This window comes from Pipistrellus kuhlii, unplaced genomic scaffold (genome assembly GCF_014108245.1).
Source record: "Pipistrellus kuhlii isolate mPipKuh1 unplaced genomic scaffold, mPipKuh1.p scaffold_m20_p_9, whole genome shotgun sequence".
Taxonomy (NCBI): Eukaryota; Metazoa; Chordata; class Mammalia; order Chiroptera; family Vespertilionidae; genus Pipistrellus; species Pipistrellus kuhlii.
Window position 1 is genome coordinate 7,881,226 of NW_023425595.1, and position 25,527 is coordinate 7,906,752.

At 52.9% G+C, this 25,527-nt stretch overlaps 1 protein-coding gene across 3 annotated transcripts in view; it reads left to right on the forward strand.

Moving 5' to 3' along the window:
* Positions 1–6,548: 6,548 nt before the first annotated feature.
* The window catches only part of CD82 (CD82 molecule), a 46,783-nt gene continuing 27,804 nt past the window's right edge, over positions 6,549–25,527 (forward strand). For 2 of the 3 annotated variants that reach the window (XM_036427004.2, XM_036427003.2), the window contains exon 1: positions 6,549–6,704. The gene's annotated coding sequence lies outside the window, so the exon portion shown is untranslated. The remainder of the gene's footprint in view (positions 6,705–25,527) is intronic. The other variant, XM_036427005.1, reaches the window with a different exon arrangement.

Here is a 25,527-nt window from a genome sequence, read left to right on the forward strand (position 1 = left end):
ACTTTCTTTATTTTTGAAACTATATTAATTATTTTAAGTAATTTTTTTTAAATGTCTTTTTCCATTTTGTTTTTACATATGGTTCTGAATATGCAACATGGCTAGCAAATTGGTACATACTAGTTCATCTCAATTATAAGTAGATAAACTAACATATATTGGGGTGTGGGATCATGACTGTTCCGGGTGCCCAAACCCTGCTAGAGTTAAGCTGATAGCCAAAAGTGGAAAACAACAGGTATAACCAGAAATTGTGGATGGGCCCTGAGGGAGGGGGTGGCATAGGGGGCTCATTGATCAATGAGAGCCTTTGGGGATGGACCATGCGGTTCACTGTTGAGCACCCATGTCCTGATTCTGAGCACCCATGTCCTGCCCAGTTCAGGCCTTTCTCAGTTTCTGCAACAAAATTGGGTTGCCCATCAACTTTCATTTCTCTTTCCCCCATCACTTGCTATTTGTGACCTTGGGCAAGTTACCTACCTTCTCAGTGCCTCTATTTCCACATCTGGGAAATTCACAGACTCATGGGGTCCTTGCTGTAAGGACCAAAGGAGTGAGTGCTATTTAAATTGATAACTTTAATAAATAAACTTACAACTTTTAAGGAAACAGTTCAGGAGGAGGGGAAGAAGGTGCTAACTCTACTCCAAGGAAGAACTCTGAAGAAAGAATATAAATATAACAAAGTACTGAAGACTCGTTGTCTGCCGCGGGACTTACGCATTCACGCACGAATGGTTATGTGAGAAATATTGTCTGCTTTCCTTCTTTAAATCAGCTTAGTTCATACGTACCACAGCCTTTTCTATCCACTCATCCATCAGAGGGCCCTGGGGCTGCTTCCACGTCTCGGCTATTGTAAATAATGCTGCAGCAAACAGAGCAGTGCATACCATTCTTTTGAATTAGTGTTTTGAGTTCCTTCAGATAAATCCCCAGAAGTGGAGTCAGCTTACTTCGGATGCTCAGTTCCCATCAGAGGAATTTCTACTCCAGTCCTTCTTACAACCTACTTGGGGGAGGGTGTATTTTCTTGGCTGAGGCCCCGGCCAGCAAGAAAAGGTGCAACAGTGGCGTCCATCCTACAAGGTCTTCTTAAACTTTGCCACATCATCCCCCATCAAGAGAGGGAGTATGGCCGGGACCGGTTTGGCTCAGTGGATAGAGCGTCGGCCTGCGGACTGAAAGGTCCCGGGTTTGATCCCTTGGTTGCGGGCACATCCCCAGTGAGGGGTGTGCAAGAGGCAGGCAGCTGGTCGGTGTTTCTCTCTCATCGACATTTCTAACTCTCTGTCCCTCTCAATTCCTCTCTGTGTAAAATCAATAAAATATATTTAAAAAAAAAAAAAAAAGAAAAAGAGAGAGAGAGGGGGAGTATGTCTTCTCCCCTGGAACCAGGTGGGCCTTGGTGACTGCCTCCACGAATAGAATACGAAAGAAGCAATGCTACACGATTAGAGTCTAGGTCAGAAAAAGCAACGAGCTTCTCTGCTTGCTCTTGAAACCCAGCTGTCTTGCAATGAGGAAGTCCACGTCGCGTGCAGAGGGGCCTCATGGAGAGGAACTGAGAGGCCTTGGTCCCCAGCGCTGGCCCAGCACCAACTTGCTAGCCATCTCAGAAATGGATGCTCCAGCTCCGGCTGAACCAGCTGACATTGCACAGAGCAGAGATAAGCCCTTCCCACCGAGTCACCCTAAATTGCAGATTTATGGGCTACATGATTGGGTGGTTTGTTCCCGAGCGATAGGAAACAGATGCAGCGCTCTTCCTGCCTCCCTCCCTCCCTATGGGCACCAGTGAGACCCTCACAGCCATGTCCTTGCCCACCAGAACCCTCAGGTGCCCTGCTCTGCCTCTCCTGTGCCACACCCGGTGTGGGGGGTTCTCTGAGAAGCTGGGACGCCCATGGGCATATCCATCCTACCACCTCCCCTGCCTCCAACTTGGTCATTTGATATCTTCTCTCAAGGCTTCTGGATTCGTTCTTCTTGCCCCTTTTTTCCCACCTCCAGAACTCCCAGCTTCACTTCTGGATGGGACTGGAGAATTTCACAAGAGATGCAAGTAGTCTCTCACTAAAGGGAGCTCTGCTCCCTGCCAGCAAAACGCCCAGGTGAGCCATGCCAAAACATGACTGCTACTGAAAAGAGGAAATGCTGGCACAACCAGCCTGATTTGATGTCGGTAAAGAACTCAGACACACATCTACTCAGTGACTTACGCTTCCAATGTGTGTGAGCATGGTGCTGGGTGCTGGGTGCTGGGGAGACAAGGACAAATGGCAGTGCTACCCATAGACCTGTTCCACTCAGAGTCTGCACTTCACCCCATCCCTCTCTTCAGTCACGCTTTAGGCATATAAACCCCCCGAAATCTCTGCCTAGAGGACCCAACACCAGTGTTAGGGCTTACACAAGCACTTTCCCCAGGATCATCCCTCTGAGGGTACAATGTGGCCCTGTGTGCATCCCTAAAAAGGTGACCAAGTACAGAATATAGGCAAGACCGGTGGACAGTTTGGCCACATGGGCTGGGATATTTATATGCTTGGGTCTAGGCCACTTGTAACATAGGAAAGACGTGGGGCTAGGAGGAAAATCAAGATGGGTGGGCTGAAAATCAAGTTAAGGCTGACTCACCCCACACTGTCAGTTCCTACAGAGAATTCCAAGAATTTTAAATTTGAACATGGCCTTCTTGGTCATTATCCTATATAATAAAAGCATAAATATGCTAAGTGTCTGTCCACTTGTTCAGCCAGTCACTGTGATGCGCATTGACCACCAGGGGGCAGATGCTCCAACCGGCAAGTTAACTTGCTGCTGGAGTCAGGCTGATTGGGACTGTGTGAGATGGGCCCTCCCGCCATCCTTCCCTGGCTCCGATCGTGCATTGGTGGGGTCCCTCAGCCCTGGCCTGCACCCCCTCACAGTCTGGGACCCTTTGGGGGATGTCGGAGAGCCGGTTTCAGCCTGATCCCCACAGGCCAGGCAGAGGGACCTCACTGATGCATGAATCCATCCACCAGGCCTCTATTAAAGAATATTTCTCAAGACAGGAGAATAAACATGTTTTATTTTCCAGTCTGTTAAAAGTTTAGCCGAAACGGGTTTGGCTCAGTGAATAGAGCGTCGGCCTGCAGACTGAAAGGTCCCGGGTTCGATTCCGGTCAAGGGCATGTACATTGGTTGCAGGCATATCCCCAGTAGGGGGTGTGCAAGAGACAACTGATCAATGATTCTCTCTCATGGATGTTTCTAACTCTCTATCTCTCTATCTCTCTGTAAAAAAAAATAAATAAATAAAATAAAAATTAAAAAAAATCAATAAAAATATATTTAAAAAAATAAAAGTTTATATGTAAGATATGTGGGCCTTAATTTGCACTATTAACATGTTAGGGTAGTTCATGTTAGGGAACGGGACCAATGCCCCAGTGGGGACGGGTGGCAGGAGTATGGCAGGCATTTCAGAAGCTGCCTGTAGACTGCCCTTCATGTTGCCACAGCTGCTCCCATCTCTAATCTAGAGTGACAGAAGTAGGCCTGGGTAGCAGCTGGGACTAACATGATCAGATGTCTGACTGGAGGAGGGAGGGGCCAATGAGATCCAGCTGTTTTGTCAACGGCCAATCGCCATCACCAACACACCCAGTTTGAGGGGCAGGGCATGAGCACAGTAGGAGAGGAAGGCATTTTATGCCCATTTTGCATAGGTTGGCTGCGAACCCAGCCCAAGGCAGAGTAGCACCGTGGTTCTCACAGTGTGTCCCTTAACCAGGAGCAGTGGCATCCTCTGGGAGCAGGTCAGGCTCTCGGCCTCTCGCAGGGTGGATGGTGTCCCTCCATGGGAAGAACAATTTGGTATGGAGATTCTATGAAGAAGACTTTTTACTGGGAAAAAAACATTTGTTGTGCACGTACAGTGTCCAAGTGTGGGCTGACGCTTCATGAACACTATCAGAGTTGATCCTCAATATACACTCTCAACATCGGTAGTACCGTGTTTCCCCGAAAATAAGACATCCCCCAAAAATAAGACCTACTTACAGGTTTCCTTCTGAGTGAAATATAAGGCATTCCCCGAAAATAAGGCCCCCCTAGGCTAAACATGAGAGATTTGGTCCACTGATTCTGAAAGAAATGGAGTCACAAGAAATTCACCAGGAAAGTCAGGAATTGGATTGTTATGATGATGTTCCAGAAGATGATGACATGATTGTCATTAAATAAATGAATAAATTCTTGATACTGTAGGATTCAGTTTGTCTGGTTTGTGTTGACAACTACCGTACTACCATACCGTACACAGGTAATAAATTTCCTTTATTTTCATTTAACAATAAATGTGTACCGTATTCTTCTTCATGGAAAAATAAGACATCCCCTGAAAATAAGACCTAGCGCATCTTTTGGGAGCAAAAATTAATGTAAGACACTGTCTTATTTTTGGGGAAACAGGGTATTACCCCTTTAAGGACTTATCTCACAAAAGTGAAGTCCTGTAGATGAAAAGGGGCTCTATAGAAAGTCACCTCACATGGTGATCTGGTCATAAATTCCTAACTGGCAGGTCATGGAGGGTAGGTAGTCACCTGCCAGGCACATAACTTTTTTTAGTAAAAGGGTTTTTGTTTTTTGCCTTAAGCAAGCTCCGTCCCTGTGCATCTAAATATACACATCTTTGAAATAATCATAACCGCCTTCAAGAAGGCACAGAATCTTGTTATCTACCCTGTAATCCAATCCCCACCTTGCTCTCACCTCACCGTCCTGTAACCTTTCTTACTTCCCACGTAATTCCATGTGCATAATGGAAACGGTTAACCTGTCCTCTGAAGCATTTAAGATCTCGCTTCCCTGAAATGGTCATCAGTTTTGAGCTCATATGAACTCAGAAGAATTCTCTGCATGCTTGGACCTGCCTTGGGCCACCAGGTTCCCAGGAGCCTGTGTGGTCTGTATCATCCGACCACTCTAACTTCTTCTCAAACTTGAGTGGGATTCAAAATCACCTCGAGACCCTGTTAAAACAAATTGCAAGGCTCCTCCTCCGACAGAATGTCTCGCTCAGTAGGGCTGGGATGGGACCCCAAAGCACACATACCTAGCAAGTTCCCAGGTGCTGCTGCGGTGCAGGGACCATTTTTTGGGAAGGACTATGCTGGTTGAGATCCAATTTCCTCCTCCACCCACGCAGAATGACTTCCACAGGAGATTCCAATGAGATAATGGGAATGAAAGAGCTTTGACAACTGCGCAAGTCAACGGCCCTGGTCTGTAACCCGCCCTCCGAAACCTTCCTGAGGCCAGTCCCTGGGGTGTGAGAATGCAGAGGGCTGGAATGCAGGTGGGGGCACCACAGCCATCTGGAGATCCTTTGCAGCCCATCTGAATTCTGGGCTTTGTCTTCTCAAGGGAGAAAGTCACCTTCTGAGGGTTCTGGTCCACCATCCCTCCTGCCATCCCTCCCGTCCCCACCCCTTCATCAACCCATGCCTCCTCCTTCTTCACCTCAGTCAGCCTGTTGGGCATTGCCCCAACATCTGGCTGGGCCAGGCCACTTCCACAGGGGCCAGCCAGTCCAGGCAAGCTGGGGCAGCGTCAAGCCTATGATTCAAGGCTTGGGGCTGGATCCCTCTCACACCTCCACCACTTCCCTTTCCTTGGCTTCAGGTTGCTCCTGGGTAAAATGGGCGCAATATCGGCCTAGAGTTGTGCAAATTCAGGAGCCAGTAGTTTTTTTTTGTTTGTTTGTTTTGTTTTTGTTTTTTTTTTTACAGAGTTTGCATAGAGCCGGGCACCTGGCCAGAGTTCTATCAGTGGTAGCTGTCCGTCTTTTCAAAAAGTGCTTGGGCCCAAGCCGCCTCCTGATGATAGAGGTTCGGACTTGGAACGCAAACCGCTCCCACACCGTTCGTTCACCGGTCACCCCCATACACCCGCCCGGGGATGCCAGCGTGGGGGCCGGAGGCTCGCCCGCCCGCCGGGCTCGGGTTGGCAGGACCGGACAGAATTGGGTAGGCGCTGAGGGAGGGGCGTGGCCTCCTCCCAGAGGGGCGGGGGGGCCAGGGCAAGACTGGGAAGGCCGAGGAGGGACGGGCCCGGTTTAGGTAGCTCTGCGAGTGGGGCTCCCCACCTTGCAGGGCTCGAGCGCGGAGCCCCGCCAGTTGGGGAGCCAGGCTGTATCCCGGGGGTCCAGGAAGCTGGAAGGGCACCGAGGACCGAGCTGCGGGGGCGGGCCTGGGGTCGGACTCAGCCTCTGCGTACTGGGGCTTGGCGTGTAGATTGGACGCCGAAAGAAGCGGAGCTTGGCGGTGTGGATTGGGCGGCCTAAAGGGGCGGGGAAGTGGGCGGGAAAGGGGCGGGGCTTGTCGGTGTAGATTGGGCGGCCGCAGCGAAGCGGGGCAAAGGGGCGGGGAAAGGGGCGGGGCTCCACCCCAGCCGGGTCCAGGGCGGAGCGAGCGGGTTCGGAGTCGGGGAGGACCAGGTGGGAGGAGCCTGAAAGGCGACCTGGCTTCGGGAAGGCAGGGGGCGGGGCGTGTCCTCGGCGGGGGCGGGGGCGGGGCTTGGCAGAGGCTTCTGCTTTCTCTGAGGACCGCGGGCAGTGGGTGAGCCTGTCTCTGCACAGCCGGACGCTGACCGGGTAGCGATCGCGCGACCCCAGGCTTGCTGCGCCGAACAGAAAGCCAAACCAGCAGGTGAGGAGGAGCAGGGGGTCCGGGAACGCTGGCCGGGAGCAAAGTTAGTTTTCCGCCACCACTTCCAGGGCGCGCTTGGGCAGCTTTCTTGGAACAAGTGACAGGTCTGGCCGCCGCGAAGGCAGCTGGTGGTGGAGAAGAAGCTTAAGTTCCGGAGTCCTGAACCCCGGTTCTCCAGCTCCGCCATGCACCAGCTGTGTGTGTGTGTCCTTCGGCAGATCCCTCCCCCTGGGCTCTGGACCTCTCGGGTTCCAGGAAAAGGAGGGAAGTTGAACCAACTGAACTTCATGGTCCCGTTGTTGCCCTTTCTCACTAAAACCCCGGAAGGTGAGGGCTGGCAGGTGAGAGCCAAGTGCAGTTCAGCCAGACATGCAAATCGCGTTGCTCAGACTGCAGTTTTCTGCCTGCCGAGCGGCACTGAGCAAAGCAACGACTTCGGGAGCGTGAAGCGAATTGCTTCAAAACCCACACTAGTTACTCAGTTGGGGCTTGAACCCACAAGCCCAGAGGGAGTGGAGCCCAAGTCAGGGAGTTTTCAGTCTTCCCTCCCCCCAACTCTGAAAGCTCAGTATGACTTTGGGCCAGAAACTCAAGGGGGTTTTTGTCCACCTCCCAGGGGCTCTCCCCCACCCCCAAGGTGAGTTGGCCTGGGGGGGGCCAGGGCAGAAAGCAGGGGACAAGTTCTCATCCGGTGAATGGGAAAGATAAGGGGAAACCCCACCAGACTTTGGATCCAGATTAAGCCCAGGGCCTGGGGTTCTTGCTGCATGCCCAAGGTTTTAGGTTAGTTCCTGGTTCTGGAGGTTTCTGTCCTTGGTGGTTGTGGTTTTCCCTGTGCCAGGGCCGTGGTAGGTGGGCTTTGGGACCAAACTGACTTGGATTGCTCTTCCCTGTAAGCTTCAGTTTCTTCATCTGTAAAGTGGGGGTAAGGACAGTACCCAATGGTGGTGGAGAGGGCTCAATGGAATAATGAGAACACAGTGCTTAGCAAGATGCCAGGCTCTCAGCGAGGCCACACTCCATGCCAGCTGCTCTGATGTGGACGGGCAGGTGGTGGACTGGCTTCCTGCCTGGGAATGAGCTGGGATTTGGAGGGTCAGAGGCTGGCCGCATCCCCTTCTGACCCTGTGGGAGCCAGAAATTGCCACCTGCCACCAGCATCACGCTGTCCATTTCAGGGTTGAGGTTCAGATTGTCATCTGAACCAAAGAGCGGCTGAGTTTTCTATAATATGGCTTGAGGTTGGTTGGGTGTCCAGTGAAATAAACACAAAAATGTGTCCAGAGCACCTACTATCTCTTAGGTGTTGTTTCCGAGGTGAACTAGCCCGACCTGGTCTCTGCCTTCACTTTGAGCTGCTGACAGTGAGGACTCCCCATCCGCACTATGGTCCTTCGGGAGAGGGTACCTCAGGTCCAGGGCTCCAGGCCAGATGGGATTTCATGGGTCTGTACTGCTATGGTGGCTCGAATCCAGCTCCTCTACTGCACACTGGGCTTGGGTGGAGGTATGAGGCAGTGTGGGCATCTGTTATCCGTCTGATCAGAGATGGGCACCAGAGGAGATTGGGAATGCTGTATGCCGGCTGCCAGCATCTCTTTGGGGAGATGAGCCCTACGCTTTAGAACCAGCTAGGAAATACAATGGACACAGTCTGATTGAAGGCTGCATCAAATGGAGGAGAGAGAGAGAGGGAAAGTATGGGGTAGACGTGGTGCTTAGAGGTGAGGCACTGGAGAAAGCAGGGCAGGAAATGAGGGCACTTCTTAGAGTTGGTGAGACTCTCCACCTGGGCTTCCAAGTCCAGATTGGGCTTGAGTCAACTTGGGGCTACAGACTCCCCTCTCCAAGCATCTGACATAAGGTTGAAGTTCGGTGTGGTGGAGAGGGAGAAGTCGGTAGGAGGAGCCTGTGGAGGGAGATGCTTAGTAAACATCGCCTGGAAAGTCGTATGCGCCACTCTCCTCCCCACATGATGAGTGACCAGCGGTGACACACTGATCCCATCTTTAGCTGCTTACAGTTTGCAGGAGATAAATGGAAAAAGGGCTAGAGGGGTCATTAGGAAAGCTTCATGGAAGCGGTGGAGTTTGGGTGAGCCTGACGGATTGGGTGGGGGCGGGAGCGGGGGAGAGAAGGTTTCAGCAGCCACAAGGAAGACAGTGTTGGGGCAGCGGAAAATGTCTGGTCAGAGGCAAGGAGGTCAGAGTGCTCAAGGAGACTGAAAGGAACTTCTGGCTGATCAGTCCAGCTGAAGAGCTGGGACTGTGCAGGTAGGTTGGGTCAACTCGTGGAGGGCCTTGAATGCCAAGGTGAGACATTTGGATTTGATGTGTAGAAAGTGAGAGCCACTGGAGCATGGGAGTGACACAGTCTGAGTGGCACTTTAGGGAAGGCGATCTGCCAGATGTGCCGGAGTGGGTGACCCAGCCAGCGGTTAAGGGATAAGGAGCTGATGGCTGTGGTGACAAGGGAAGGAGGGGGTCGGGGAGTTTTGGGGGTATCTGCATCTGGGGCTTAGAAAAGGCACCAGCAGAGGAGTGGGAGGGACCCAGGTGACGTGGGAGAAGTGAGAGTGTCCCTGTGTTTCTTTCTGTTCTCCACCCAGGTTGGATCACGGTACATAGCAGGGGCTCAGAAGGTGCTGGACGGGGTGGGCAGGGGAGGTGCCGGGATGAGTGCTACGGAGTGATAGGGAGGAGGAGCCACCCAAGGAGGCCCCTGTGTTCGCCATGATGGGAGGCACCTGGGCCAAGTGGCAGAGCTTTAGCCCGTCAGCAGTGGGTTTGGGAGCTGGGAAGATGGGGAGAAATGCCTGTGGCTCTTCCCCTCATAGCCCTAGCCCTGGGAGGGCCGGGGCCAGAGGTTAGCCCGTGGGGGCACCAGTTTTCTGCGTGTGTGGGTGGATGTGGGTTCCTCCAGGCTCCTCGGAACTTTCTGCCACGTGGGGCAGTCCCCTTTCTTTCTCGGCCTCAGACTTTTAAGCCACGGAATGGAAGCTTCTCCTCCCCATTTACCCTCCACCCCCAACCCTGGGCCCAAGCCGTTTTCCCTGAGGACCGGACAGGCCCTCCTGGCACGGGCGGAGCAGACCCAAGCCTCGAGCGCTCCTTTGGATTTGGAGCTTCTGGGGTCAGCTGGCACCACCTGGTTTTGCCTTGGCCTTCACCCCCTGCTCCAAACTGTTCTACCCACTTCCTCCACCCCCGGGGGAACACCAGAGGGGGCGGTTGTGATGTAATCAAGTCCATCCAACCCTCAGGAGTTGACTCTGGGGGAGGCAGGAGGGAGGAAAGAGTCTGGAAACAGGCAGGGGTCAGGGGTTTCATCTCTGTGGGAACTGCCCTGCCCACCACTTCCTCTCCTCCAAGCCTCAATCCAAGGAGCCAGGAGGGAAGCCCAGAGGTAAACATAAGCGTATGGGACACATCGCCTCCCTCTTCCCTTCGCCCTGATGTTGCCCGTGAGGAGGAGGCCAACCACAGACCCAGTTGGTGTTTGGTTCCTGCCTCACCCCTGGGCTTCCCCCTCCACCATGGTTTTCCTGTCCACAGCTGATTCACTCTGTGCTGTTATGAGAAGCAGCTGAGGGGAGGGAAGAGGCCTGTCCTCTGGGTCATGAAGTTCATTCCAAGTCCTCAGTTTGCAGGCTGTGTGACCTTCTGTAAGTGCCTTCTCCTCTCTGGGCTTTCCTTCTGCTCTGCTAATGGCCTATTCTCTCCTTGGGTCTCAGAGGGTTCTAGAGCCAGGATCTGTCCTTCGTAAAATAGGGCACAGATGCACACGTTCACAACACAGATTCTTGATACAGAGTGGAAGTGGGTGGCTTCTTCAGACGTACAACAATCAGTCCCCTCTCCTCACTCTTGCTTATTCCTCCACTAGAAGCACCCTCACCTCCCTTCCACCTGGCTGCCCCTTAGGTTCATGGGGTGGCATGGTGGTGAAGAATTGGACTCGGAGCCACAATCTTCACCCTGCTCGTTCCTCACTATGTGACTCTTTCTGAGCCTCAGTTTCTGAATCTGAGAATTGGGGATAATAATGGTAACGACCTCACAGGGGAACATGAGGAAAAAACAAAAGTGTGTCTTATGGCATGGGCCCTCTGTGCTCTCCAGCATGTGTCTGTGCCACCAGACACGAGTCATATCCCACTGTGTGGTGCCACCTGGCTGTGTGGTGCCGCCTGGCTCTTCCTGGTGGTACCTGGGACTCCCCAACATGACTCTACGCTTCCTGAGGGGAAGTAGGTCTGAACGTCAGTGGCCGACTTTCCTGAACCCACTTCCTCTGCGCTATGTACACCCAGTACTCGGCTCTTGGCCGCTGTGCTTTGGCATACTAAATGTCTCCGGGAACCCCCGGGCCGGGACTGCCCTGCCCAGCTCTGTATCCTTGATTTCTGGCTCCAGGCCTGGCACACAGCAGTCAGTCGGGAAATGATGGTTGAATGAATAAGTGATTCTCCTTGGGGCAGCCCAGCAGGACCCAGCGCGGTGCCAGATCCTTGGCGAGTCCTTGGAAGCCAGGTCTGAGTGCCCCTACCTTGCCCTTCAGGCCTGCCCTCCTCGTTCCTGGAACCTGGGTCCAGGGAGGCCGGAATGGTCTCCTGGCCTGGGATTGCTCAGTTGGTGTTTCAGTTTCCCTTGTGAGGCCCTGCCTTTGGCCTCCTGAGAGGGGAACAACCAGACTTCCTCCAGCCTTAGCCTGTTGAGGGGTCATTCTGGTCCTTAGTGAACCCTGACTCAGCCAGAGAAGGCACCTCAACTCAGCAGTCATTTGCGGAAGGCGCTACTGTCCTGTGAGGGCGCGGGCTCAGGGTTGGGGGAGTGGGAGGTTCATTCCTCCAAGAAGTCCACCCCTGATATTATCCCTCCGGACGCCAAGTGGGAGTCTCTGGGAAGCACCCCCACTCTCCCCTATCTTCTTTCCCGGTAGTGGGGGCTCCTGCCCCTTCTTTGGTTACCACCCCTGGCTTTCCCTCATGTGTGAAGGGTGATCCGGGGTGGGAGTTGTTGAGGATCTAGACCTGGGCTCACAGAGCCAATACAGAGAAGTAGATGGAGTGCTAGAGACAAGGCTAGAGGGAGCCAGGCTTCAGATCTGGCCCGGGTTCCAGCTGGCCTTGACCTAGGAGAGTGGGGAAGGAGTCATGGCAATGTCACGGACTCTGGAACCAAGCGGCCTATAAATTATCCCCGCCTCTGCCATTTAGCTGTGGGGCGTGACTTTCGGCAAGCATTTTAACCTTTCTGTGCATCTAAAACGGAGATGGTAATACACTGGCCTCGTAGCGCCGTTTGAGAACGGTGTGAATTCATGTACGTGAATCATTTATGAAGTGTGCCTGGCACAGAGTAAGTGCTATGTGGGTACACGCTGGTTTTGGTAGGCTGGCTATTATTAATAGGAAGCAGGACTTAAGTCTCTGGGGGCAGAAAAACTTGGTGAATCGCTCGTGTCTGGAGATCAAGTGACCTGGGTTCTCATCCCAGCTCATCATCCTACACTTGCCATGTGACCTTGGACAAGTTTCAGCCCTTTTTGAGCTACAGAATTATAACAATTCTGCTGCACTTGGTGTTTGTGAGCGAGGCCCATGTGATGTCGCAGTGGGCATCTACAGGGTTTTATTCTCGAAGGGACTTCTGTGTGCTTGGCCCATTCTGCAGGCATTCTGTAAGTGGGCGGGTCCTGGCACTCCCGTGGAGACACAACAGGCACAGAATGGCAGAGCTGTCCCAGCCCCCACGACTGTACTCAACAAGAAGATGAATCCACTTAAATATACACACAACTGAGAGATTATATAGATCAGATTACAGACCTTTATTTATTTATTTTTTTACTTTCTCCTATTTTCTGAATCTTCTGTAGTGAGCCCATATGTTTTTTTTTTATGCTTAAGAAGACACAATAAAGCTATCAAAAATCTTATACATAGTTAAACAAATATATATTATATGAACTTGGGCTCACATTGAGCTTTTTGTTGTTAGTAAAGCATATGTGTTTTTTTTTTCAAAATGAATATCATTTGTCAACCTGCAAAAGACAGAGGGAATGTCTATGGAAGGAGTGGCCTTGGCCCTGGGCCTCCGATCCTGGGAGATAAGAGTCTGATATGGACGGGAGTTTCACCAGTTTCCATTGTGGAGGACACGCCCCGAGTGCTGCTTGGTGATTAGAAAACTTTTCAACCAGCTGTTCAACAGTCCTTGACACCCACAGGCTTAGTTTCCTCACGTCAACCTTGGGGGAAATAATAATACTTAATTCAGGGAGGTGCTGGGAGGGGTAAAGGAGCTTAAGCGTGTTGCGGTTTTCGAAGGAACCCCCTTTTTCCTCCTGAGTTTGGAAGCGAGCAAAAAGAAAACAGTTGACCAAGGTGGAGTGCCAAACGCCAGCGTCATCACTGGGAAGGCCAGCCGGAGGGAGAGCGTGGCTGTAGATCCGGGACCCAGAGGGCTCGCTAGCTGCTTTCCCTGGCACTGGCAGAGATACCCGTCCGTCCGGTCCCAGGCGGCGCTGGGCCGGTGCCAGCCTCGCTGCAGAAGCAGGTGGTGGCAGAGGAGAGGAGCTCAGGTGATGGAACGCTCCAGCAAGCAGCTCGGCTCTGCAGGAGGCGGGCCCACTGAGCATGCCCAGTGTGCCTTCCAGACGAACCAATCAGAGGAGCCGCTGTGGGTCCTGGCATGAAGGGGGCGGGGCGAGGCCAGAGGCATTCTCCCAGTAGAGGTTCCTGGTCAAGGAAAAAATGTGTTCCCCCTCATAGATATAAGGCACTTTGGACGATGCCAGGTATGCAATGGGCACTCAGTAAGTGTTCATTTGTCGATGTGGATAATGATAACAATGAATAATTCTACTACTGCGGTTGCAAAAATCACTCTCCCGCTCACTGTCTTAGGAGATGGAATATTAGGATGTTGTTGCAATGGGACCTGATGGGACAGCCTCAATAGAGGAAATAGAAACTCATGAGGGGTGAGGCGCCTTGGTCTGTAGGAAGTTCTGTGGTAAGCGAATGAGTGGGTAGGCCTTAGGTCACTTGGTCATATAGTCAACTAACCTCCCTGGCCTCTTGCCTCTCTGAATATGCAGCAGAAATGTAACTGGGGCAGGAAGGATGTGTCATCTACTTTATTTTTTTCCCAGAAAGGCTTCTCAGGTTCCCTTTTTCTCTGTCCCACACCTTGCATGGGATGGAAGGAGTGGCTTTAACCAATGCTCCAGATATGGCAGGGTCCAGCAGAGGATTTTTGTTTTGTTTTGGTTTGGTTTGGTTTGGTTTTGCCAGGAGACTGTATAACACGGTATCATGTTTATCAAACTTTGTGCAAATCAGAAATCCCCTCGAGGGGCAGAGGGGTGTGAGCTGCACCTAGGGAGCCACTGGGGTTGTACTTACAGCCTAGGCTTCTTTCTGGCTTCTTAGGACTGCCATTGGCCAGACCTCGGGCTGGCCCAGCGCTTCCTCCCACTTACCTGCTCACCTCTGGGCAGATTTTGCAGTCTCTCATAGCTTTGGTCTGTTATCGTGAGATTAAATGGAGAGTGATAATGGTCCCTCTCTTGGGTGGGCTTGCATGAGGATTAAATGAGACAATTAGTGTGGGTAAACCACTTAATGCTGGGCACAGCTCACAATGCATCCTCCCTTCAAGCCAAAAAGCTAATGAGATTGATAACGATGAATGAAGGTTGATCCTGCCACTCCTTTGGGGAAATGGCAAAGAGGAAGGCCCTGATCTGGAGTGGAGATTCCCCAGGCTGTTGGGAGCTCTGGGGACTTGGAGGGCCTTGGGTCTCTGCTGGTGTGGTCCTTGATCAGAATGTGGGAGCTGCAGCCTCAGCCTGGATGCTCTTGGCTTAGAGTTGAAGGCCAAATTGGATGCTTGCAACTAGACTCGCAGGATTGTGGTTTTGTGGGTAGCTCAATGGTTCATTGAGTGAAAACACCCACCAAGTCTGATCCCATGGAAAACATCCAGTTTTTGCTTACATACCTCAAGGCTTGGAGAGTTCACTACCTTTTGTCTCTGGACAGATCTGACTCTTTAAAAAAATGTGGTATAGGATTTAAGCAAACCTACTCTCCCTTGGCTTCCACTCATTGACCCTGATCATTCTTGATGGGACCATATGGGATGTGGGATGCTCTCTGAGAGGACTAAGTCTCTCTTATAATCAAGGCCACCCCAGGCCAGTGATTCTGATGTACAAAAGAGATGTTTCTGTTAAAAAAAGAAAGAAAGAAAGAAAAAAAAAGTCATCTCCATAGAACCCAAATGGGCACTTAAAGAATAACTTTCTAATTACTGAAGAAATGGTTTCTGTGGAGAAATTTGCTGGGTGAGGGAGGAACAGATGCAAAGAAGGAAATAACCGTTCAGAGATAAGCAGTGTGAACACACACACACACACACACACACACACACGCACGCGCACGCACGAGCGTGATTGGGAGCATACCACATGAACTACTTCCTGTGCTGTGGCATATCAGTTAACATTGGAAGGGAGAATTTTTCCACATTATTTAATCCTCTCCTACCACATGCTTTTCTGTCCACAGAGAAGCCTGTGCCACATGGACTACTGTGACCCAGTTTAGTGGCACGAGTAGGCCAGTTGGCATTTTTTATTACGAACCACGTTGCATCAGCGATCACCTTGTCCAGACATACACTTTGTGCTCAACAACCACGGAGTGAGTTCCTCCAAGTGGCTTCCTGGTCACGTGACTAGAAACTGCCCACAAAAAGGTCTGGCCCTCAGACCTTTTTAAACACAGATTCTCAGGGAAAAGCCCTTTCCCTGACACCCACTAGAATGTACCCTCAAATTTAGCTCCAGTCTCCCTGGGGGGAGGGACAGACAGACAGTGTCCCTCATTGCTAGTTAGCAGGCCCACAGAAACAAGCGGACAAGCTCTTGCCGTGTGTGTGTGTGTGTGTGTGTGTGTGTGTGTGTGTGTGTGTGTGTGTGTAAGACAGATATGGGGGAGCTTTTTCTCCTCAACTGTAACTTGACTTTTGACCCCCTCTTCAAGAGCCAGTGGTGTCATTAACTAATTATGGGCTCTCTTTACTGTTTAATGACCTCTCTCCATGGTGACTCCTTGCCCGGCAGCCTTCCGGGAGCCAGGGACTGGGGAGAGGAGGCTGTGGGAGGAAGTTTCTCCGGAGTAGGAGTGGGTCATGGATCATGAGGTGGTGCAGGGCCTCTCAAACTGACAGATGCCAGTCTCCTGGAGCATTTGTGAAAGCACAGGTTGTACCCTCAGGTTTTCTGATTGTGTTGGTCTTGGGGGGTGGAGCAGGCGGGTGGGCAGCCTGAGAATGTGCCCAGCTAACATGTTCCCAGGAGCTGCTGCTGGTCTGGGCGCCACACTTTGAGAACCAATGGAGTAGTGGAATGGGGCACATGGGGGCCGTGTGGTGAGTCTCAGCTCCTGGTGCTGCTGACAGCAGGAGCCTTGCCCTATTTGGTAAAGCCTCATGTGAGGCCTGAACTCACCTTCCCCTGCCCCCACCTCACCACCCTCCACCAGTGTGTGCTCTGTGCATATTGATGGGCAGGAGGATAAGATGATTATCACTGTCCCTATTTTGCAGAAAGGAAAACTGAGGCTCTGGCCAGGGGCCTGACGTGTCCAAGGGTATGCCCTCAAAGCCGGCAGGAACGCCAATACAGGACCCCTGGCCTTGTCTCCTCCCTGTGCCCTCCCCTCCCCTCCCCTTCCTTTCCCTCTTCTTCTCTCCCCTCCCCTCCACAACTCTGGGCTTATTCTATGCGGGTCCAGTGGAGGAGCAGGGGTACCTCCCTTGAACACTGTGCTTCCCCAGGGGACCCCAAGTGAGGGGGCTGGGAAGGCAGGTTCCCCTATACTGGTCCCCGAGCCTGGGTCTTGCTCTACTTTTTACCTCCCTCCCACCCCGCTGGCCATTCGGTAATGTGATCTTCTTCCAAGATCTGGTGTCCTCCCACCAGTTTATGTTCCCGGTTATAGTTCTGGCCAAGTCTTCCCGGAGGACGGAAAGTTGCTCCTGCCAAGCCTGGGAGTGCCTGGCAGGCAGAGCAGAGGGCGAGGAGAGAGAACCCTCATCTGTGGAGCATCTAATGTATGCCAGACCCTGCCCCGGGCACTTTGCAGCCATGAGGTCAGGTCAGCCTCCCACCAGACCCTCAAGGGGAGGTCATTATCAGTCCCCATTCACTGAGGAGGAAACTGAGGGTTCCAGAGCTGAAACTGCTTATAAAAGGGGCAGAACTGGGCTCTCAACCCCAAACTCCAAGGCAGGGTACCTGGTCCAGAGTGGCAGCCAATCTTGGGCCGAAGGAGCTGGGATGTGAGGAGGCCACCACCCATGCAAAGAGGATCAGCCCCGGGGGCGGGGCTCCCTGGGATTTGGGGGGAGGTCTTACAATGGGAGAGCCCTGGCCTAGCCATCAGGAGGCCCAGTAAAACCAAGCTCTGTAGCCACCTGACTGAGAGACCATGGGCAGTCACGCCCATGCCTGAGGCACCCAAATCCTCATTTCTCATAATGATACCTTATGCTTTACTAGCTTTTAGCAGCGTACATTTTCTCACATTCTTAATCCTAAAATCCTCCCAGCACCTTGTGAAATAGGCAGCGAGGGTGTTATTACTGAGCCCATTTTAGAGATGATGACAGAGGCTGATACCCAGGATCTTATAGCTAAGGAGGTGCTGGAGCCAGGAGTTAGACCATGTTTTCTTTGCTCTCCATCCTGAGCTTGGTCCCTGGCCCCACCCTGCTCCCTAACTGAGGCGGGAGAAATCTGGGCTCTTCTCTATTCTCAACCACAGGATTAGGGCTCTTATTTGGGCTGGGGAATTATGGGGAGATGTTGAGTGCCAGGAGCCCAGATTTCCAGGAAGGCATCCTAAGATTCTTGCTCTGGGCCAGGAACCTGGGGAGGCAAGATCAAGTGGTCCAGGCTGTCCCTGTTCCCAGTTCCTGCCCAGACCTGGGCATTTGAGACCCCTGGTGGTGGGGGGAAGTGGGGTTCAGCTCCTCTTCACCCTCCCACCTCAGACCCTGGCTTCCCCTGGGACCTGTACCTGCCCTCCAAATGCACAGTACAGAATTTTCCAGTCTCAGACATTGGTGCCCAGGCCTTGGGGTTCTGCCTGAATGCCCTACCCTCCTCCCCATCTCCTGACCGGACTGAGTCTTCCTCATTCCTTCAGGCCCGGCTCTATCCACCTTCTTCCCCCGAGAGAGTCTTGGTATTCCGGCCAAGACATTTCAACTCTCTCTGGTCTGTTCCATGGGTGAATTGGCCCACTGGATTAATAACTCCCCAATGAGGCTGTGAGAGCAAGGGCTGTGGCTGCTGTGGTTGTTGTGGCTTCAAGACCCCTGTGGGGTCTCCCCAGGCTGGCAGAACTCGGAGCACTGGGTCTGCATGGTCTGTGGGCAGCTGATGACTTCAGGGTCAGCCTCAGACCTGTGACTCCCATATTTTGTGACCCTGAGCGAGTCACTTATCTCCTCTGGCTCCTGGTTTCCTTCTCCTGAAAATGAAGTTATGTGCCTCCCTGACCTCTGGAAGGTTTGCGTAAAAGACAAAGCACGCAAAATACCACCGCTGATGTCGGTGGATTCCAGGAGCTCAGGAAATGCCGACACCTCCCCTTCCCTGCAGTCAGCTTCATTCCACCGCCACCCACCTAACCCCCGTGAGAGGGGCGTCTGCTTGGGCCTGGTCTGAGGCCTGAACTCTATCTGCTCCAATAATGGGGGAAGGATTGGGCAGAGGCACAGAATCAGCTCCAAGCAGGCTGTGCCAGCTCCAAGCTGTGACCTTGGGCACAGTACCTCCCTGAGCCTCAGCTGCCAGATCTGTGGGACGGGATCATATGTGTCCTGTGTTCTCAGGATCACACAGGGGCTCCCTGGTAGACTTGCATGAGTATGAGTGGGCATCCAGGTGACCTGAAGCTCTGAGTGCCTCTCCCAGGAGCCTGGAGGCGGGCAGTTGTGGTTCATTTACATATCCATTTTCCTGCTGCAGAGCAAACAGTCTACTTTCCCTCTGGACACTCGGAGGCTCCCCAGGCTGCTGTGCTCTTGGCTTTGGGCCCTGCGTGCTGGGCCCTCCCTCTGGGAAAACAGCTTGTCTGATCTTCTTTATCCTGTGCAGCCTGGGGACCCAGGCCTGAGGCCCTGCCTGACCCTCTGAGACCAAGGTGTTGTCACCACGGGTCCCTGTGCCAGACCACATCCTAGAGCACACCAAGCACATTTTCTTTCCATTTTTAAAAAAATATATTTTTATTGACTTCAGAGAGGAAAGGAGAAGGGGAGAGAGAAGCATTAATGATGAGAGAGAATCATTCATCAGCTGCCTCCTGCACACCTCCCACTGTAGATTAAGCCTGCAACCCAAGTATGTTCCCTGACTGGGAATTGAACTGTGACCTCCTGGTTCATAGGTTGACGCTCAACCCACTGAGCCAAACCGGCAGGCTCCATGTCTGTCTGTCTCTCTGTATACCCCCTACTCCTAACTGACTATGGCCCAGAACCTCTCATGGTGATAATAATCACCTCACTTCCCTTAATTGAGCTAGAGCATTTCTGCTCCTCAAACCTCACACCTCCCTGTAAGGGAAGAATGAACGATTGTTATCCCCGAGAGGGAAGGTCCTGGAGCTGACTTGCTTGCCCAGGGTCACAGCCAAAAGGGGCTTTCCACCCCCAACTCCAAGGCGGAGGCCCCTGGTCCAGAGTGGCCATGGGGGTCTTGGCCCAAAGGAGCTCGGATGTGGGGGAGGCATCCAAGGCCCATAGGTGCCCCCACCCCATCCCCAACTCTCAGCAGGTACTCACATTCTCCACTAAATGTCTTCCAGGGGAATGCCCTTGAGGAGTAGGAAATGGGTTGAGAGGAGGTGAGGGTGGCAGAGACTTAGATCTCCAGGGTGGGGGGTCCTAGATGCTCACTCTGCTTTGGGGCTGGCACAGGGATCACCCCCCATTATATAGAGAGGGAAGCTGGGGTTTAGGGAAGGGGCATGATGACAAGGTAGAACTGGCTGGGCATGGCCCCTGTCTTCTTTACTCCCCAGGGCCCTGAGGGCTCCATTTCGGGGGATTTCACGGGGCACTTGGGACCTCTGTGCTCATTTTGGTGTGGCTGCTCCTGGCTTAGGGCAAGGCCCTCTCCCGGCGTCAGCTCCCTTGGTGCCTGTGAATTGCCCCAGAAGCCCGTGGGAAAGCCCCGGCTTTCTCTGGAATCTCCGTGGGGGAGGGGGTCTCCTTCCCAGGCACTGCCCCGAGCTCACAGGATCTGGGCGAGGCCAGGGCTGAGAAGAATGGGCTGTGGAGGGGCTGGGCCACTGCTGATTGCTAGTGGGGGAAGGGTGTTGTGGGTAAGACCAGAGGGTCCTGATCCCTCCAGGAGGCCGCTTCTCTTGGCTACAGAAGAGGATGAGAGAGGGCATTTGGGGTGGTCTGGGAGGCGGACCTGGGCTGGGCTGCTTCCCAGGGTGGGGCTGTGCCTGGGTCAGCTGGGCTGCATTCCTGAGCAGGTTCTGCCTAGGGCTGCCCTGGGGGCTTTCCATGAGGCCAAAGGGCCTGGATGCATAAGGTTCCTGCACCTGGGATCTGTCTCTCCCTGCCCTTCTTCCTGTCACTCTCAGTTTGTCTTGGTCTCTTGGTCATATTCTCTTATCTCTTTGTCTCTGCCTCACTCACTCCCTGCTTGCCATCTTCCCCTCTCTTTTACCTCCCACTCGCCTCAGTTTCCCTCTGGATCTAGAGCGTCTCAGGAGGGTCTAGCAGATGTTGAGGCCATTGGAAGAGTCCAGACTCAGCTCCCCAGAATCCCAGAGGACCGAGAGCCCAAGACCGCCTCTCCTGGGACAGGGAGCCCCGACAAGCTGTGCTAGTCTGTTATCCCTTTCCTGCTCCAACCGCCAGGGGTCTGGTTAAATGGCCATCACCCTGCCTGGGACTTGGGGTTCCGGCTTTGTGTGCCGTGTGGATGCTGTAGCCTTCCATTCTGTGCTCAGAGGGCCTGGGACCCTGCAGTTGACTCCAAGTGGATTCCTCCGGGTCCCTCCTTCCCGGAGCGGCTGCCCACCATGGGGAGGGTGGCTGGGAGGGTGGCTAGGCTGGAGCTGCGCCTGTGTGCTGGGTGAGGTTGCCTTGGACCCTGCCTGTTCAGAAAGGTTCTCGGGATGTGAGAGGGAGAGACTTGAGAGGTGGTCTTGGAAACAAGGAGAGTCAGGGCAGAGGGGAAGACTCAGAGGAAGCCACTCACAGAGGCAGGGACATATACAGAAGGGAAGGGACAGGGGAGAGGGAAGACCAAAGGACAGATGGGTGAGTCTCTGGAGAGCCCCACCCTGCCCTCTCCTTATCTGGGTCTCAGCTAGGAAGATTATGCCCACCCACCTTCAGGCTTTAGAGTTGGCGTTGTCCCCAAATTTTCTGTATTTTTACCCAAGGACCCACGGGTAAGCAGCACATACAGTGTGTTTACCGTGTCTCTCTTACGCTTTCCCTCTCCCTATCCTTCTCCCTCTCCCTCCATCAGGTACCCCGAAAGCCAAAGTGGGGTGTGGAGAGCGGCAGCCTTGGGAGGTAGGAAGTATTAGCCCAGTTTGTAGATAAAGGAACCTGAGGCTTAGAAAAGCTATGTGACAATTAGGGGAGGACAGAGCCAGTGTTTGAACATGCATCCATCTGATGCCCACCCTAAGTACTCATGCCGAGAGGATTAGGGCTGCCAGATAGGGCTCTGGGAGGGTCTGTGCAGGAGAACATTCTCGGAAGGCTGCTTGAAGGAGGGGGCATCTCAGCGGCCCTGTCTTTTCCTTCCTGAGCCCAGTGCCTGGGGAATTGTGACTGAATTACCAGCCTGCTGCTATGTGGGGGTCCCATCTTCCTAACTACCCTGCTGAGAGCCCACACCCAACACCCAATCTCTTAAGAACCCCAGTTCCAGCCCAGATGTTGTTAACCCTTTGTTGGCCACCTACTCCCAGCCGGCCAAGCTCGTGGGTGGGTGTGCAAGCTGACCCCTGGTGCCTCGAGCAGCCACAGGATGTCCTCAGGTGGTTAGGCTTAGAGGCTGAGCTGTGAAAGCCAATGAATGTAGGCTGGGCCTCGGTCAGGTTATTTTAGTTCCTATCATTTATAACTTTCTGCCGGCAGCACAGCATGCCGGGAAAGCACAGGGGCTCTGCATTCGATGTTGGGCTTCAACCCCCAGCCCCATCAGCTGTAACCTTGGCCTTGGGCCTTCGTCCCTGAGTCTCGGTATCTTCAACTGTAAAATGCTTACCTCATAGGGTCATCAAAGGGAGAGCTGGAGGCTGGGTGGGATGGCCATGCTACTTTATGATTACGTTGGTGTATAATTGCTTGTTTTCATGTCTGTGCTCCTCCACTGGGCACTCCCGGGGGCAGAGATAGGTCTCGTTCATCCATTCCTGGTGTCCGGCTCGGGGACCACCCAGAGTGGGGATTCAGTGAATGGGAACTTGAGCAGAAGACGTCCACTCGGACCCTCTGGGAGGGCAGCCCCTCAGACCGTCCTTGGGAAGCAGTATTATAAAACAAGGAGGCCCAGGGGCTCCAAAGTCTGGAGTGCAAAGCTCAGCTAGGCCACTGTCTCCATGTGACCAGGACAAGTGCCACCTTGCGGAGGCCAGAGGTCCTGCTAATAAAATGGGAGTGATGAATCCATGCTCTTTCTTCCCCTGGCGGCAGGGAGTGGGGTTAAATGAGATAAGATGAGGGAAGCAGGCTCCCATGGAGGTGCTTTCCTATGTCTTTGTTTCATTCATCAGTTCTCCCTCTGTTTCTAGTTCTTGGGCGATGGCAACCTTTTGGGGCAGTTTATAGGAACCCGAGTGTGTCACACATCTCAAGGGGCAGCATATTCTCCCCCTGACATGTGAGGAGGGGACTCTGTCTAGCATGACCTCTCCCCAGAGTCCTTGTCTCTGTCACACTCACATTGGGGGTTGGCAGCTGATTATGCCATCTTCCTGGACAAGCCTTGATTAGGTCTCTCTCAATTCCAAGTCCATAGTATGACCTGGCTCACTGCTCTGCCTCCCTCTGTGGCCTAGAGACTCCTTGGGAATCTGGGTTGCAGGGCCCCTGGAATCTGGGGCTCCTGGAAAGTCTTTAATCTTTCTAAATTTCCCTTCAGGTTAGGGCCTCCCAACCCATATGCCCAAATGGGTTACGGATGTGTTGAGAGTCCCCTTAGCCTATGGCCGGTCACCTGAGACCAGGCCTAGTTCTGCCTCTCCAGCCCAGTGCACTGAACAAATATGTACACTTCTCTCTGTGTATCACGATGTGAAGCTGGTTGGGAAGTACTGTGGTTCTAACCAATGCCCTCCTGGCCCCACCATACACACAGAGCACACACTTCCCCCTTAAGGGTAGGGATTTGAGGTACTCTCTGGGCCACAGTCTCTTCATCTGAGAAATGGGGACCGATGTAGGTGATGTCAAAGGCCTTTCTGGCACTGTGATCTGAGTGTTTGAACCTTAGAACCCAGGGTTGGGAGGGAGCAGGGTCTGCATGGGGCCCAAGCAGCCTGCTAAGAAGACCAAAAACATCAAGAAAGGGAGCCATGGAGAAGGAGAGGCCAAAGGCAACGACTCTGCCTCAGTTTGAGTCTTTGGTGGTGTGAGGCCAGCTGAAAGGCTCCAGGTGTGTGCTCTTCACCACGCTGCCAGATGGGACCCTTTCTTTTCTTTCTTTCTTTCTTTCTTTCTTTCTTTCTTTCTTTCTTTCTTTCTTTTCTTTCTTTCTTTTTTTTTAAAATATATTTTATTGATTTTTACAGAGAGGAAGAGAGATGGATAGAGAGCTAGGAACATCGATGAGAGAGAAACATCGATCAGCTGCCTTTTGCACAGTCCCCACTGGGTATGTGCCCGCAAACAAGGTACATGCCCTTGACTGGAATCGAATCTGGGACCTTTCAGTCCTCAGGCCGATGCTCTATCCACTGAGCCAAACCGGTTTTGGCGGGAACCCCTTCTTTGATGCTGAAGGCTCTCCAATCTCATTTCTTGGGTTTCAGAGCAAAGCCTGCTGGGAAGGGCCACATCTGTCGGCCTCATCAGGCACACTGAAGGAACACCCTGGCCAGGTTTGGTGGGGCTGACCTTTTCCTTCCTGACAGGAAGCTAAGAGGCAGGCCTCAGAGCTGGGGGAGGGCAGGAGGGCATGCGGGCAAACAGAGGAATCAAAGGGTAGGGTAGGCAGACGCCATCATCTACCTTGTTCCCATAGGCAGCAGGTCGAAAACTCTGAGCAGTGGATGTCCACTGAGACGTCTTTAGAGAGAGAGGGAAAGGGAGGGGTAGAGAGAGGGTAACATCGATGAGTGAGAACCATCTATCAGTTGCCTCTTGTATGCCTCTTCTTCCTCCCCCCCCCCTCCATGGGGCTCAAGCCCACAACCCAGGCATGTGCTCTGACTAGGAATTGAACCAGTGACCTCTCAGTGCATGGGACAATGCTCAATCAACCGAGCCACACCAGCCAGGGCCAGACAGACCTGATTTTTAATCAGGGTTTTAGTCACTTACATGTGTGACCTTAGGCAAGCCCCTGAACCTCCGAGTCTCAGTTTTTTCCTCTGTTAAATGGGGACAATAATATCTCAAGGGTAGGGCATTAGATTAAATGGGGGACAGTGGGAATGGCATGATACAAACTATAAAGTGCTATCCCTACTTTGCCACAGACTGGCCAGCGGTGGCTGCTGCCTACATTCCTCTGGTACCCCTGGCCTTCCCCCCCAATGCCGGGGTCAGCTCCAGCTCCAGGGGGTTAAGCCCTCAGGAGAATGGGAGCCTCTTTCACACATGGATGGAATCATATGGCAGGAGCCGCTCCTCATGGAGCCTTGAGTTCTGTATCAGTAAGAAGAAAGGAGGCCTTGGGGCTCAGAAATCCCATGATTCCCGGGAGGGTCTGATCTGAATATGTTTCTTCCAAGCCATGATGGCAGTGGCGGTGGGATTTACTCACTTGTATTAAGCAACTGACCGTTTCCCCAAAGCTCTTTACACACCTTGTCTCAGTGCCCCAACAACCCTACGAGAGGGTCCTGCTCGTGTCCCTGGGTTACAGGTGAGATGCTGGGCTCTGGGAGGTTTAATTACTCTCTTGCTCAAGGTCACAGCTCAGCTAGTAGGAGACAGAGCTGGGATTCGAACCCAGGTCTTGGAGGAAACTTGAGATCCTAATCACGCCGGTGGCCTCACGATTTTTCTGTTTCCCAGAGTAACAGCCTTTTACTTTTGTTTTTCTTTTATTGTTTTAACAAGAACAAAAACAAACAAACAAAAAACAAAACACACACACATACACACACAAAACACACACACACACACACACACACACACACACAACAAAACAAAAAAAACACCAAGATCAGAGCCTGAAAAATAAGATATTGAGGAGTTCAAAAGGCCAGTCCCTGGAGTCAGCAGTGTTTTCAGGAAACACATTACCTGTCACATGTAAAAACAAATGCAGCCACCCGCGGCCGGCCTCTGCATGGGTGACCGACACAAAGCCCAGGCACCGGAGCGCAGGGTGCCCAGGACCGGGGTTGCAGGCGGAGTGCCTGCAGATAGGGCTCCAAGCAGAGCGGCCAGGTCAGGCTCTCTCGCTCCATTTTCTGCCCAAGGAAGCAGCCTGAGCTCCCACGGCATCAGTTGTCCAACTCACCAGACTGGCTGGACCTCCAGGCCTGAGACAGGCCCCTGGGCACAGCCAGAGGCTCAGAGACAGA